This window comes from Falco punctatus, assembly GCF_963210335.1.
Source record: "Falco punctatus genome assembly, chromosome: 9".
NCBI lineage: Eukaryota > Metazoa > Chordata > Aves > Falconiformes > Falconidae > Falco > Falco punctatus.
The window spans coordinates 4,178,427-4,194,733 of record NC_137589.1 but is presented as its reverse complement, the minus strand read 5'-3'; the positions used below and the strand labels follow the sequence as shown (position 1 = coordinate 4,194,733).

Sequence of the window (16,307 nt, the reverse complement as noted above, 5' to 3'; positions counted from 1 at the left end):
ATGATACCACTGGACATTTCCTAGGCTCTTGGGAAAGGGAAGGTTCCCAGAGAAGGTTTTGTACATGTGATTACTGCAGGACATCAGTCCTCCCAGCTGGAAGTAGACCAGGATGCCCAAGTGGTCCATAATCATGAAGTTAGTGTCTGTCAATGCCAAGGACAGATCTCCCTGCAGCCTCCTTTGCGTTAAGATCCAGTTTTCCAAAGTTCGATTGGACTTGATTTGAGATTTGAATGCAAGAACAGCCCTCAGAGCTGTGAAATGTGTAAGCCCTGCATTAGCATCACCAGGTGGTAACTGTGCTGAACTAGCTGGCCATTTCCACAGCTGATGATTTCAGACATCGGCAGCTGCCATGGGGAGGACAGGAGGGGCTGGGAAGCAGAGTTCAGCATAAGAAAGGCAACGCGGAGAGAAGAAAGAAGGAGACACACAGAGATAATGACAGGGGAGGGAAGCGGACAAAGGAGACAGTACAATGCAGGAGGAACACTTTGAGAACACTGTGTCATCCTTCCTCCCTATGCCAGCGGCACATCCTTAAGCGTGATGCCCCTGATCAGGCCCCATCACCTTTTCCTCTCTTTAAAGCCCTGGCATGACTGCAGGGGAGGAGGGAAGCACATAGAAGGGAAGGGACAGGCAACACGATCCTTTCGGAGATCCTTTTTTTGGATGTTTTCTTTTAAAGCACAATAAAACAACATGCGGAACTGTCCTGGTTTCAGCTGGGATGGAGTTAATTATCTTCTCAGGAGCTAGGACAGTGCTGTGCTTTGGCTTTGATGTGAGAACAATGTGGATGACGAACTGATGGTTTTAGTTGCTGCTAGGTACTGTTTATACCAAGTCAAGGACTTCCGAGTTTCTCAGGCCTTGCTAGCAAAAAGGCTGGAGGGGCACAAGGAATTGGGAGAGAACACAGCCAGGGCAGCTGACCCCAACTGGTCAAAGCGGTGTTCCATACCGTGGGGCGTCACGCGTGCAGTGTCTGCCTGGGGGGCTGGCCGGGGCGGGCAGACCGTTGCTCGGGCACTGGCTGGGCATCGGTCGAGGGGTAGTGAGCAGTTGCATTTTGCACCACATCTGTCTTTCTTCTGTTCCCTCTGGATTTTATTCTTTCCCTCCCCCTTTTCATTATAACTGTTATTGTCATCATTGTTATTATTGTTCTTTCATTTTTATTCTGTTTCAATTATTACATTCTTCTTATCTCAACCCTTGAGTTTTACATTCCTTTCCAACTCTCCTCCCCATCCCTCTGGGTGAGGGGGCACTGAGCAAGCGGCTGCGTGGTACTTGGTTACCAGCTGGGGTTAAACCACGACAGGAACTCACCATGTCAAGACACCATTAAGCCCAACAGACCAGCAGGAACCAAAACTGGATTAAACATTTATATGAGTAGTGAGAACAAACATATTCTTTATTATGGCTAATGAAAATCTAAGTTAATTTATTTTCTTTTAAATGCCTGGAGGGATGTAAACCCTCACACTCGGGAAGAGGAATCACACTATTTCTGTATGGCCAGGGTTCAGACTTCTCCCACTACCTTAAACGCTCTCAGCCATTGCATGGGAAATAGGATGCCAGGAGAAACAAAAAGGCTTTTTTTCCAGTTTCAGGGAGAACTATCTTAGTGCCAGGCTCCCAGCAGCGTGCATCCCCCCCCATGGACCCTCACTACAAAACCACTCTTAGTAACTTCTACTAGTTACCAGTATGAATTTTCTGCCACAGAGTGTTCAGCGATGTTTTGCATTAAGGCCTCTCCGTGGCAATGACTAGATGACACCGTGGGTGTCAATAAGCATTATTTGTCTAGGTGCCTCCCTTTTTTTCTGCCCAGAAACCTAATAACTGAAGTCTTGCCCCTCCACTGCCTACCTTGCGCTGTCCCCCACCTGCTGGGGAAAGTGCACTCGCTGGGTGCTGCAGCCCTGCAGGGAAAGCAGTAACGCAGCAGGTTAAACCTGCTTCACAGAGAGCTGGCACTCCCACGTTAGCACCTGCTGATGGCAAATAAAGAGCTCTTCTGCTTTTCACCATGCAGAAAAGAATAACAACATGCTGTAGGAGTCTTGCGCTGAAGAACTGGTAACAATTTTGAGGAACTTGCTATTATATGAGTGAACAAAATGTACCATAACGGCATATGAGCCTGCACATCTGTTGCTAAATTAAATGCGCTACATAATGATGCGGACCACATCTTAAAACATTATGCAACAAGATACAGACTGTGCTAAAATAATAAGGCTTCAAAGACGACATTGAGGGCTGGATCTTGCATTCCTTTCAGCCCTTGAAAGTCACGGCGAGTATCCCTCATCAATTCTGTTCCATCAAAGCTGCTTGTTGACTCAGTAAAAGAATCACAATTATACATATATATGCCCTTCAAAGGAAAAAGACATATGGGTTTGTAGCATTTTCCTTCCTTTCCATCATACTGATGCATAAAGCATGAGGCTTTTGTTTGAAACTGGAAATTTTTAAAGTTTCTTTAAGAATTGTATTTCAGGTAAATTGCACTACAGATTGGATTCTTGGTAGCCAGAAAGATGTTACAAAGACCTACTGGAACGTCAATATGCAAGTTGCCACAATAGTCATGGTACAAAAGAGAGAGGAACGAGATACCTATTTTATTTTTCAACTTCCCCCCCGCCCCCCCCCAATTTTATTTTTCAACATTAGTGACTAGTTCTTGACTTCAAGAAGAGAAGAGTCAGGCATGCTCCCTTGTCAGGTAATAAGAGCCCTCTGTGAGTTTTCAAGTAAAACTAGGAAATACCAGAACTGGCACTCCATTCATTCCTAAAGCTAAAATACAAACAAGCAACGCAAACAGACAGCAAGAAAATTGCTTTAAAGAAAATAACTGTCATCTCTCTTTCCGGCATCAAAAGTGAAGCAGGTTGATGCTCTGCTTACCCTGCACCGACAGCCTTCAGGGGCCTGGTGGTGGGCAAAACAATATCCAGGAGCTGAACCCAAATTATCCACTTAGCTTCAAGAGTGCCTAATCCATCTGCTAATTAATCATGGGCCTCCTTCAGCCTCTCTTATCTTGTTTTTCTAAGTATCTGATGCTGATAACACACACACTGATACTGCCATAGCTCATAACTGGCTGGGAAACTACCCTTAACCTTTCAAATAAAACAAGAGGAAACGGTAAATAAATAATCATACAGTCTCCAAAGGTCCCTGCCATACTGAAAAATACAATCTCATTCTATGTTTTACCAGAGTTCCTTAAATTACTTGTTATTTATTTTTACTATTGCAAACATTAATGCTGGAGCAAGGTGAACTTTCAATGTTTGTGCATCTGCATAAACAAAAGCTCTCTTCTACTCAAGCCACTAGTTGCTCCTGTACCAAAATCAGCATAGCCAAATTAGAAATCCCAAGAAAAATGACTGTTTGCTGGTTTGTCAGATGAGTTATGCAGTTACGTGGCCATTAGAGGGCATTTTATACTGCAGAGTGAACGGCTTGTCAACAGCATCTCTAACCCCCATCTCAGCTGCTGGAGAACAGTTTCTTGTCTACTCTCATTTAGTAATTGCCACTTTTCATCCTTTCCATATGCTGTATATAGATGAGCAAGCAAGAGCAAGGACAAAAGGAAAATAAGATGAAACAGCTATGAAAAGTCCTGGTTAAATAAACACTTTTGGTGTGCAGCTATTGTTGCTTCCAAGGTTTGGTTTATTTCTGTTCACTTCTTCCCCGCTGCTAACTCTGACACAGCAAACCTTTTTACTCTCACAAACAGCAGTTTGTATTTTAAGGTTTGAAAACGATTAACCAAGAATATTCTTTAAATTGTACCATGGCACTACTACCCATCTCTGGAGCTAGAGGGGAGAGTTCATCCACCTCAGGAGCTTCTGAACAAAGGCAAATCCAGCTTCCTCACTGCCAAGAGGTAGGACATTACCACTTACCTTCAGACGTCTCCTTCTAGTTACTACTATAATGCTAAAAGTGAACTTTAAACCGTTTACAGCTTCTGCTGGCTATGAAACCACACAAAGCCACCCACTTCCCTGCTTTGGTGGTTTTCCTCCCTCCATCTAAATACAAATCAAATAAGGAAAGAGACAGATATCTTGCTGTACATCTCCAAATATATGTATGTTTATAATCAGGGTGGCCAAACTTCCTGAGTAAGAGCTGCATACCAACATCTTCATGTGGCCAAGAGCCACATCCTCCCAACCTCCATACCCCCTTCCTGCCACACATGCACCCTGTGCCCCCCGTAAAGCCTCGCGTTCCTCCCGTCCCCACAGCTCTGTACCGCTGGCCCACCAAGCCCACCTCCCTCGCCGGTCTCTGGCCGAAAGCACAGGGCTGGCCACCGCTCACCACTGCGGCACCCGCCACTCCTGCCTACGCGGGGTTGCATTAAACATCTGTACGTAGTATATACTTCCACAATACTCACAAGTTACTCCTGAATTCCTCCTTAACAGAAAGTTCAAAACAGCAAGTGCAGCAACACAAAGACTACCAAAAAGACCCTGGATATCAATGCTTTCCTTCGGGTGCCCAAGCTAAAGGACCAACACTAAAACCAAGACCACTTGTCTTTGCAACTCTTTCAAGTCCTTGGCTCTGTATCACTCCTAAAAAAATGAAATAATGAAGAAGCAACTAGATGAGTGCACCCTTACAAGCAAACACATGGGATACTTGAGGAGTACAGTTCTTCCTTCCCCTGTGACATCTCCCCCTCGCAGCCCGTCTGTGAAGGCACCCCAGTCCCACAGCGGTGCCCACCTCGTATGCTGCGTAACCAGCAGCTGCATCAGTGGGCTGACGTGACAGGAACATGACAGCACCCTCATGCCAGCCACCACAGCCCACCTACAGGTTTACAGGATGTAGGACTGAAGTGTCTCCAAGTCTGGAATACTACCTCTGACTCTTAATTTCTTAATTCTTCCATGATCAGGATCAGACAATTACATCTTACCCAAATGGCTCCAGCAATGAGCAGCAGCGCGGGACATTCACTTTGGGTCCTGTCGCACAGCAACCAAACACTACTGCAGGGCAATAGCACGGATGTGTACTGTGGATGGTACCTTGGTGGCCTCAGCCCAGCTCCTTAGGGGACACATGCCCATATCCCAGGAAAGATCACAGTGGTGCACGCCAGCCCACACCTTCATGCCCCAGGTGAGGGCCGGAGGAGGAACCATAAGCACTGACTGCCATTCACTCAGGATGGACCCATCTCACCTGAAGAGCACAGGTGAAGCCCCTCATGCCCCACCTGCACCATGGCTCAGCAGACCAGGAGACTCAGCCCCTCACTAGCACACTGAACTCCCCCATAGGGAACAAACTCCTTGTGTTTCTCATTATATCACAGATATCTCAAGCTTTTTTATCAAATCTCCTAGAGCCTCTCCTGGGAGTTCTGCCTGGGCCAGGAATAGTGAAAAGGAGAGGCGACACTCTTCTGTCTCCAGAAAATCTTTGGAATTAGTTTGCCCTTATCTCAGTGCTTATATTTACAAGCCACTCTTACATAAAAAGTCCTCATCTGCATTGACTTATTTAGCAACATAAAATAAAATAGCCTGAAGCTATTCTTGTTGTGTAACATACTTTTTTTTTTTTTTTTATGTAGATGATGCTCTGTGTAAAGGAATATTCAAAGGGGAAAACTGGGTTTTGTTTGTAACACTTATTACTATCACTAAAGAAAATATGTTCTAACAAGTCTCTGAAGGGGGAAACACATGTAATACCTTTAACAGCTCAGCTAATTCATCTTTTGCTGCCCAACTGCTGGCGAAATCTCAAATGGAAAGTCTCAGAATGAAATGTGGAAAACCCCATTTCTTGTGGTCTAAGATCTGCTCCTACAATACAGTCTCTTTCCATCGGAGTGAGTCCTGTTTGTCAGCACACAGCAGCTTTACTCTAAAAAAAAAAAAAAAAAAAAAAAAAGAAAAAAAAAAAGAGTTCAAGAGTTCAAGGCTACGTCTCCATTCAAGCGTATACCCACAATGCAAACGGGTCTTGCCGTCCTGTGCTGAAGGCACTCCTCTCCCCACAACCTACCTACAAAAGGGCCTTGTCTAAGGGAGATGAGAAATGAAGGAAGGAGAAGGATGCCAAGCACGGTGGAGAGGAGAGGAGCCCAGCCAGATGTTGGGGCATCAAGGATCAAGAGGGCTTGGATCAAGAAACAGGTCAGGGATGAGGATGGAGGATGTCTTTTGGAGTAAGCAAGGGTCTGGCGAGCCCCGGAGGACCCTCCTGCTCTTTGGGCTCCCCTCATGCAAAACCCATGCTCCAGACAATACTGAGCTCCACAGGGTCAGGCACAAAGCACAGTCAGGATGGAAATGTGTGACAGTTTTTCCATGAAGTCCCGTGGGAAAGAGTTTGTCAGGTTGCAGGGTAGCTTTGGGGCAGCTCAACTGCAAAACACTGCCTCCTCCCCACTCCTCCCATCCCTCCATCCCCGTCTCTCCCTCCATATCTCGCCTTCACGGCTCTTCCAGCATTGCTCACACAGTTTAATTTCCAGAGGAGTGAAAGGAGAGGGAAGGAGGGAGCCAAGTGAGTGGAGTGAGGTTAGATAACAGTAATAAATAAGATGAAATAATTCTCCTGCCACTAACCTTTAGTGGTAAGTCAAGAGTATCCTCTGCAACAAATACACGTTTGCATAATCTACACATCTTTCTTAGAAGCCATGCCAGCTTGCTGTAGCAAGGTTATTTTGGGATTTAACACCACTCAGGTTATTGACCTAAATTTACACAGGCTCATCTGGAGCCATAACAGTCCATTGTGTGCCAAGGCCTGCTCGGGATGCCTTAATACACAGATTATTGATGCAATGAACTGTGACGGCTCCTATAGAGCTGTTACGGTTTATTGTAGCAACACCTACTCGGGTCCCTTTAATGCGCAGATTGGTGACACAATAGACAGAAACAGCCACTACTTGGGGATGCATTATCCGACGGATCACTGACATGATAGACTGCAATGGCTCCAGCCTCCTGCCTTAATGCTGCGAGCAGGCAAGCACACTAAATCCCCAGGTTCCCAAATCCTGGGGAGCTGTGGGTGCACAGCCAAGGGGTGCGGGGCCCGATGGTGCGGGGATGCTGCCCCCCTACCCACCCAAACCGGCCGGCTCCGAGAGGTGACATTTGCAGAAAGCAATTTGCTACTGAAAATAAGGATTTATAATGAAAGCCCCAGCGGGACCAAACTTTTAGCAAGAACAGCCACAGGCCTGCATTATAGATCAAGGCTAAAATCTTGTATGAGAAATACATGGAAATTAGCCAGAAAAATCACCGTCCAATTTTCAGCATTAAAAAAGGAAAGGAAAACATTTTATGTTCCAAGAGAATGTGAAGAAAGCGAGTGTAATAGGAAAGTGCACAAATATCTACATTTCTCCCTTCTTTTCCTCTTGAAGAACAAAAATAATCTTGAGAGGCTGACAGCTAAGCACAGTTTAAAGAAAGTCGCTTGTTTAGGGAGACCTCAGGCTGAGAAAAGGAAAATTAAAACATTAACACTAACCAAGTGTTCACAGCCTCTTCACAAACACCAGCGAACAGTTCAAAAAGCTGCAGCTGGCTTTCCACTATTGCATGCATCTTCCCCACCATTTACCAGCAGCTTTTTTTAACATTGGTGACACTTCACATTTAAAACTGCAGTTAAAAATAGGCCGCTGGTCCTCCTGTTTTAACCCTGCAAATTCTCTCTCCTCCCTCCTGCCTCCCCGCACGCCCACTGGTCTGTCTCCCACTCCTCCTGCCCCACCACCAGCCATGGGGTGATGGAAGGGTGAGGTATGAGGACTGTCCAGATGCAAGCCCAGGGTCCCCCCATTGCTGCCCCAGGACCTCATCCAACCCCAGGAGCATCCCTCTCTCATTTCTTCCCAAATCTGGTAGCAGGCTTTATTTGCAAGAATGAAGGTAACGGGTCTATTCTGTACTCTTGAGTTCCCATCCCACTGCTTTTGCAGGTGACATGAGCCTAAGGCTTTAAAAAAAACCTGCCCAACACTAATGTTTTCTCTATGGCCTTAAACCCTGCAATCAACAGCTCAACCGGGAGTGCAGAGAAAGAAATTCCTTTGTTATCCTGTAGCTACTTAAATGCTGAACCTTCAAAACCTCCTCGGGAAATAGGCCTGGTGAATGGCTGCCGCTACTACAAGGAGCCCTGCACAAGAGAGACTCAAAAATCAATATCCTTCACCCAACTTATCAAATTTACCGAGGACATTTATACAGTATAATTAAATAGAAAAGAGATACAAATACAGAAGAGTATTTGCACGGCACTGCATAGCAATTGTATTATCTCTGGAACAGAGGACACTTTGACAAAAAGGAGGGAAAACACCATATATCAACCAAAGAAGCCGCAAGGAGCATGGGGAAGGTCTCCGCTCTCATTGCTCACAGGGAACGTTTAATACTTAAGTAAAGACAGCCACAAAACATACATCAGTACGTATACCTAAGGCACTTCTGCAGGTCTCGTTCAGTCAGTCAAAATGATGCCATCAGAATTACGCTGGTGATAAATATGGTCCAAAACACGCATACCACCTCTCAGATTGGTATGGGGTCTCCAATACACGTTGGGGCACTTCACCCTCACTGGTGTGGAAGCAAAGCAGACGCTATTATGTTGCTTTTCAGCGTATGAATGTACCAAGTAAAATCGATTTTGCCCAGTAATCCACTTGGTAAGTCAGTGATGTTTTCCCCAACCAGCAGCCATCTCCGCAGACTCACAAGATAAAATCTTTTGTGCAAGGTTAAACCTGGGAAAGGCTGCCTGCCAGCACAGGGCAAACTAAAACACCGTGGAAAAGGCAACCTAGATTATCTGGCTATTTGTTAAACAATTCTTCTCACAAAGGTTGTGTTACAAGGGTGCTTTGTGAACGCTCCTTGCTTTCAGGTAGAGCCAAAGAAGCTGGCTCCTTGCTCAAAGCCCCTACAAGCAGCACACTGCTGTAGATGCGGCATCTCTCTTGCCATGTTGACCTTAACATTCAGAACAGGCCAGTGCGGTGCTGGACACACGCTTAGGTCCGAGTGCCGCTGAGGAAAAGCCAGGCGCATTTGCCAAAGGTGCCCAACTGCAAGCTTTCTTCCACTTCAAGCTCAAAGGTTTGATCTTCACGGTTACCTATGATAATTAGGCATTGCCTCTAAGTACACTGACCAATAAAAAAATTATAGACAAGACAGGCAGAATTCCTACTCCTCAGGCAGGGATGTTTGGGATGTAAACACTTTGTACAACCAACCTGCCCAGGAAGACGTTAGCAGGTAAGTTGCAAGACGGACTGAACAGGGGCTGACAGAGGACAGGCACCACCGGAGCAGGGGCCGGTCGCACCGTGCACCGCTCCCACTCAACCCAGTTGCCGCAGAAGCAGTGTTGTGACCGCTCAGCAACATCCATTGCTGCTCCTTCCCTGCATGCTGCTCCCCCCGCTGCCAGGCGCCATGGGCAGAGGGGAAATCTCAGCCATCCGCTTTGCAATATACTCATGGGGAAGAGTGAGTATCAGGTTAAAGGCTTCTTTGTTGCCTCTCTTGTGTCTTGATTTGTTAATGTGAATCACGCTCCACTCTATTTTGAGCAATCCTTTATTAAAAATGCTTCTGACTCATTTTCTTTAAACTTCAGACCATAAAAATGGTAATGTTTGGGTAATACTCAGGAATTTTAAAGATTGTGCATACTTCTCTTTTTAATCGAACAGGAAAAGGAGGGTAACCTGACCCACAGAAAGAGCTATTTGTCCTGCACAGACTCACTGCTCTTGGATAGAAATCACAACTCATGGAGTAAAACTTCTGAACACCCTCCACTAAATACATATGGAGAGTGCTAAAAGAACAAATACAAAACAAAATATCTCTTTAGGGAAAGGCCAAAAACTCAACAAGTGAAACCTGGGAATCTCTATCAACCTACGTTCAGCATGGTATTAAAAAAATTAGTTTATAAAGGTTATTCCATGAACTTTAAATTAACATACATCCCTTTCCAGATGGTGTAACTCAATAACTGAAAATCATACTGGTATCTATTCATATCCCCAATGTCCTCCACCTGAAACCAAACGAAGACCAAATGATTTGCTCTCCGAACTGAGTGTCGCTAACCCAGGAACACAAGCTGCGCACTACACAGCACAGCAAATAAACCGTCCTTTAAGCACCACAGGTGTGCGTTTTTCATCCCAGACATGGCAACACCTCGCCCTGCCTGATGACATCAGATGAGACACTACTGCAATGCCAACTTTGGAAAAAAGCTCTTCACCCACAGTCAAAGGTCTCGAATGAATTCACGGCATGCACACGCGCCTGCCTCCATGTTTGTCTCCTCCATTACCTCACTGCAGAGCTTGCTCCCTTGATCTCCACGATGGACTGGCCAAGGAAAGCAGGCTCCGGCCAGGAGAACCAGCACAGAAACTTCCCGTAGCCATCTCCAGGATGAACTAGGCATCTCTGATATTTCTGGGCACACAAGTCATGCTCAGACTTGCATGACCCTTGACCGAAAGCAAATAAAAAGGCAGCCGGAATGAGAAAGCTTTACTGCTCCTTCCCAACACATCTGCTTCCCAAACTCCTTCAATTCCTGCACAGATTCCCACCCAGCATCATCTGCAGCAGCAGATTTAGAGATGAGGTAGGGAAGACCGCACAGCAAAAAAGCAACACCCAGGTGATCTCCAAGCAGAGCAGCCTGGGATGGAGCTGAGATCACTTTCACTTCCCTGAGCAGGACCATGACCTACAGGGCAGCAGAGGAGGAGGCACCAGCAGGTGCCAAGATGGCTCCAGCAGTGCAGAAAGCACTGAAGGGAAACTACACTGATGAAAACCTCAGCTCCGGCACAGCCAACCTTTTACTTTTTGAGCCTGGAGGTGACTCCAAGACCCCTTCCATTCTGCTCAACCACCACAAACAGGTATAATGGTGATGGACTTACTGCTCCAGCCATGGGGTTGCAAATCCAACCTGTGTGAGGATGGCTAGGGAAAATATTATAAAGGGAAACTCATTTCCCCTGGGCTGCCTGATAGAACCCATCAGAGGAAACATCTGCCATCCTCCGCAGAGGACAAAAATGAGGAGGAAGTGGTTGGTTCATCCAGAAAAGTCAGAAACATTAAAGGCACATGGGTCCTGACCAAGGCAGGAGACCCATTCCTGCAGGTAGGTCTCAGCAAAACAGGTTAAAAAAGCAGTTTTATAGACTACTGAGTATGAAAACGGCAGCAGCCCACTTGATGAGGTCAGGGACTGAAGTGGCCTACGGTACTTGTAAGAGAAAACATCTGTTCGTGTTAAAAGGTCAGCAGGAAATGAATGCTATTTACTTTGTCCTTATTGGTTAGGCCACACCGCTCCTCGAAAGAGAACCACACATGGCTTAACTTAGCAGCGCTCACAAAACGACGAGAGCCCCGCGGCGGCCGTCCCTCCAGCTGCCCACTGCCCAGGCCCCTCGGTGCACCCAGGAACGCCCCAGGCGACCCCTGGGACAGGGCGAGGGCAGCCTTGCGGCCCCCCGGCAGCCCCCTGTGGGCCACCGCTCCCCACTCGCCAAGGGAGGGGGGGGCTGGGGGGGGGGGGAAAATCCTTCGCATTGCCTCAGGAACAAGCCGTTAAAATAAATCCGTCAACATAAAAGTGAAAAAACAAGAAGTTTCTTCTGAAAAACAGGAAGCATTAGGTACATAGCCGCTTAAAATAGCGCCTGCTTGATTTGTTGACAAAACATGGGTCCCAAGGGGTTGTGCCTTTTTACTATTTTTTGTGTGTGTGAGTGAGTGTGGATAGCCAGGCTCACCTCCACGGCTGCCCGGCGGCGGGGCTGCCCTCCACAGCGGGCTGGCGCTGCTCCCCGCCGCCGCCGGGCCACCGAGGAGGCTGATGGCGGTGGGCCTGGCCTGGCCGCGCTTCCTCTGAGCGGCGCGGGGGCTCCCACAGGAAACCCCGACAGAAAACAACCACCAGCGCGGCTCAGGGCTTGCATGAATCAACAGAGGGAATGTTTAAGGCTGGTAACCCCCTTGTGAAAACTCAGTCTGAAGTTTTAAGCGCGTAGGAAAGCTGTTTCAAACTTTCCCTGACAGGCTCCCCAGCTGGCTCTGTACACGTAGGAAAGTGCAGTGTGGGCCAGGTAGGACGAGCCACCAGCGCCTAAGGACAAGCCCTAAAATGATAAGGCTCCGATCCCAAGCCCTCTGTTGACAAAAAGTTCACAACCAAGAAATTACAGGACAGTGTCTTCCGCAGAGCGAGGGAGGGAGGAAATTTTACACTCCAGCTTTCCGTCGAGGTTGTGTGACATTTTCCTCAGTAACTCTGCGGCTTGGGCTCTGCCGCTCGCTCCGCACAACGCACCCTGCCCTCCCGACTCAGCCCGCAGAGGTGGAAAGCGGCAGCGCTTTTTTGGTCCTAATTCAAAAAGACACATTAAAACAAGAACAACACTCCCAGACGATCTAATCTAGACTAAGACAACTGTACTGAAACGCAGGTCAAGATACAAACCTTGGTCTACAGACAGAGGCTGCCCGTGCGCCCTGCCTGCCTGCCTTCCCCTCACACCACACAGCACACCACACCAGACGCCAAGGGGCCCCTATCCTGAATAGCTAATTATTGGACCACATTAAATTATTACTCAAATTAAAATTTGTGGGTCTTCCCCTAGCCTAACAATACGCCTTTGACAGCAGCATTGCAAATACACTGGAGTAGGAGCAGCAGTCTAGCTCCATGTGCAATTAGGCCAGCATGTGGATCTTATTGCTCCTAAGGACTCTTATTTGATTTCCCGCACCACCAACTGGTGAGAAGTTTTCAAGTCTAAATACAGAAGAATTAGATCACTCTTTGGGGTGGTCGCATCGGGGGCTGGAAAACCAGATGGAGCGCGTTTTTCCAAGTCCTTTGTAATTGAACCAGCACACAAAGTTGCTAGGAAGCAGGCAAATACAATCACCGCTTTGGGGCAGCCTGCAGCAGAGTCGGTGCCGTGTCTGCCAACACTCGTAGACACCATCTTAAGTGCTAGCAGGGAAGAATGGTCTCACGGGCTGGGGTTTATAAAATACCATTGTGAACATGGACCTACTGCAAGCATGCAGGAGTTCTGTGACTCCTAAGCATAAACACCTGCACCCACAGTCTTCTCACAGTGCCACCCAAGGAACCTGGGAGATGGACCATTTCTTCAGTTCCCTAAAAATGCAAAGTTTGCATTTTACAGGGTGGTGAAACTGGGGAATGAAGGAGAGAGAGAGAGAGGGCAAGAAGGAGAGAGCAATAAGGAAGCTTCAACATTTCAAAGGACAGAGAACCAACCGAGTGCAGAGATGGCCACCACACGTGCCGCCGTGTCTTGCAGGACGGAGCCTGTGATGGGGTAAGCCGGCTCCAGAGCAGCCAGCTATCATCACCACAGCCAGTTACAGCAGCTGCTGAAGGAAGGGGTTCGCTTCTGGCAAGGCCATACGGCAAGGCTTCGGGACTGCCTCGTACCGCAAGTGTCTGCCCTGGCTCCGCACGCAGCATCAGATACACCCACCGACCATTCCCTGAGCGGGGACTGAGCTGTGAATGCTTTCCTTCCTGGGGACCAGGAAGGTGCATCTGACAGAGCACAGGACGGTCATAAGTCCTTCCTAATCAAAATATGCTTTGTAGACTGAAGAGAGCGAGGGATGAAGTGGTTTTAATCAGAGTTTGGCCAGCAGCACTGCATATGCACACAGGGATATACAGCCTAATAGGACAAGTCAATCTGTACCTTTGCAGCTACCTGGGACCTGCCTGGGAATCCACACCTCCGCTACATCTAATAGGACGAAAAACAACTTCTTGCATTGCTCCACCATTTCCAGTGAGGCAAATGGAGAAAAACAGCTGAAGGAACCCATCTAAATTTTCTGATGCAGCTTCAATTTCATTTCAGCCATCTAAGACATACCAGCACAGTAGTGTCCTGCCCTGCTTATCTATCTGGAGCGACGGCTGCAGGAACACGGAAGCCAACAGCTACGCTGGAAAGCAGCATCCGCTGCTTGTGAGTCCTCGGCACTTCTTCACACCTCTTGTCTGCACAGGGGCAGGAGTCTGGTGGTCCAGGAGCTGCTGAATACCTGTGTCAGCCCTGAGCGGGGGAATATGTCTTCCCTGCAGCCAAAGAGTATTAGTACGGACTGCTCCAAAATGGCACTTCAGAGACAGAAGAGGCATCTATTTTCTCTGATGCTTAGCCATGTGCTGTGTTTCAAAACCTGTGGGTTTGAAGACCTCTTTATCAGCAGCTGACACAAAGCACGGCTCCTCAAGATGCAGGAAGCATACCGAAACCCTGCTTTCCTTTCCTGCTATTTTTTTTCCCCTCCTTGGAACTCAGACCATGCAATAATAAAGTCACAAGTCAAACCATAAGAACGAGGCAAAGAGAAATTTCTCCACCAAATGCTGAATTTGCAACTGGAGGAGCACTACCAACTGGCAGCTGCCCACGTGGCATCTCTTGGGCATGGTCGCTCCTCCGACCAATTATCCCCAAAGCACAGAGATCTGAAAACTAATTAGCAATTCAAGCCTAAGCAGAACACCTTTAAATATTTGTTCGGGACTTTTTCAGAAGGAAGCAACAAGTAGAAAAACAAATAAATATCCAGAGTCAGCACTTCACGACTCGAAAGAATACATAAATGACTCATTCTTATGAACATGGCCTGCATCTAAACATTCACCTTGAAAATAATCCTGTGTGCCACGCTGAAGCAGAAGAGCAAGGAGGATGGTGGGGAGATCAGAGAGCTTACCAGTAGACAGAATAGGCAACGGGTGGCAAGGGACATAGCAGGAAAGGAGGCCCTGTAGAGAAATTCCCCTTGAAAAGCACACACAAGTACCTGGCTCTGCTGTTTTATCAGGTTTTTCTCTTCCAGACAGCCCACAGGTTTTGCGCACAAACCCACAGTAATTTTGCCGTAGATTTTTCTTTTTGCAAATTCAGAATTACTGGCATTTTGAATTGGTGTTTGAGAAGTACTCGGCTTTTTAAAAGGGTATTATTTTATAGGCATTTTAATCTTAGAAAAATTAAGAGAATATTTTCCTTTGAAGCCACACAGTTTACAACTTCAGTATTGCGTTTTTCACATCCAGTCCTATACTGGTGATGATCTTTTTTCTTAAGCTGGTTTTAGCCAGGCCAGCCTTCCTTTCTGCATCCGCATTTCTGCTGCCTAAGTCATCTGCAGGTATAATGCAAGCTGCACAGCTACATCAGACCAACTTTTCCTACTGCAGCTACAACAAACTCCTCCATGGTCCTGGAGCATCTGGAGCCACCGAGATTTTTAAAATAACATGATGAAATATCTGGGTGACTACACGGCCAGTTTTAAGCAGGCAATTTGAAATTTCTGGTTGGTAGTGTACCAAGGGAGTGCACGGTTCAGAAGCTGGCCATCATACAATGCATTTCGCAATGAATTCGGACCAAGTTTTTTAACCCAGCTGTCTCGTTTAAAAATGTAACCCTCCAAGGTATACAAATAATTAATTTCATCCCAAGTGCTAAAGCAGCAGCTCCCAAACTTTCTTTCCTGGCTGTGACCTCATTTTACAGACCAGTAACTCTGTGCAACCCCAAACAGCAGAGTAAGTATCAGACAAAATGAAATTTCTGTCATGCCCATGACCTCATTCATAACTTTCCCAAACCTCATTTCAGGGCCACCATCCCATTTTGAGAACTGACACAGCCATAACACAAATGATGTTTGAAATGCAGATACATCCACAGCCATGAGCTGGTGGCACTCACAGAGCCACCAAGTGCTCCAAGGCCAGAGATGGGAGACCAACATCTGAAATACAACGCTCAGGAGCTACGCACACCACCCCTGCTCATCATTTGTGGTCCTGGGCTTATCTTACAGACCGCTGTGCTGCTGCAGCGAGGATGGATGCCTCAAAGCAAAACCCTCATTCGACCCACACATTCAACGATGTGAAGTTTTGCCCGGCAGTGCCCAAACCCACCCCTGCACCCCACCTCTCTTTAGATGGTTTCACAAACAGCAAAAAACCCCAAAACATGGCATGATAAATAAATCCCCGTCAGATTACTTCCCTTGGTATTTTTTATTGCCACAAGGCAAATTTTAGCTTTAGGGGAACTACATTGCTTTTTGTACACTCCTGAG

At 47.0% G+C, this 16,307-nt stretch overlaps 1 protein-coding gene across 2 annotated transcripts in view; it reads right to left on the bottom strand.

The window, feature by feature from the left end:
• Positions 1 to 16,307, bottom strand: part of CTBP2 (C-terminal binding protein 2) — a 145,385-nt gene that overhangs the window by 67,931 nt on the left and 61,147 nt on the right. The window contains exon 1 of one of the 2 annotated variants that reach the window (XM_080403120.1): positions 8,542 to 10,401. The exons of the other annotated variant lie outside the window; for it this stretch is intronic. The gene's annotated coding sequence lies outside the window, so the exon portion shown is untranslated. Of the gene's footprint in view, positions 1 to 8,541; positions 10,402 to 16,307 lie in introns of those variants that run through there. 2 annotated transcript variants of the gene reach the window in all.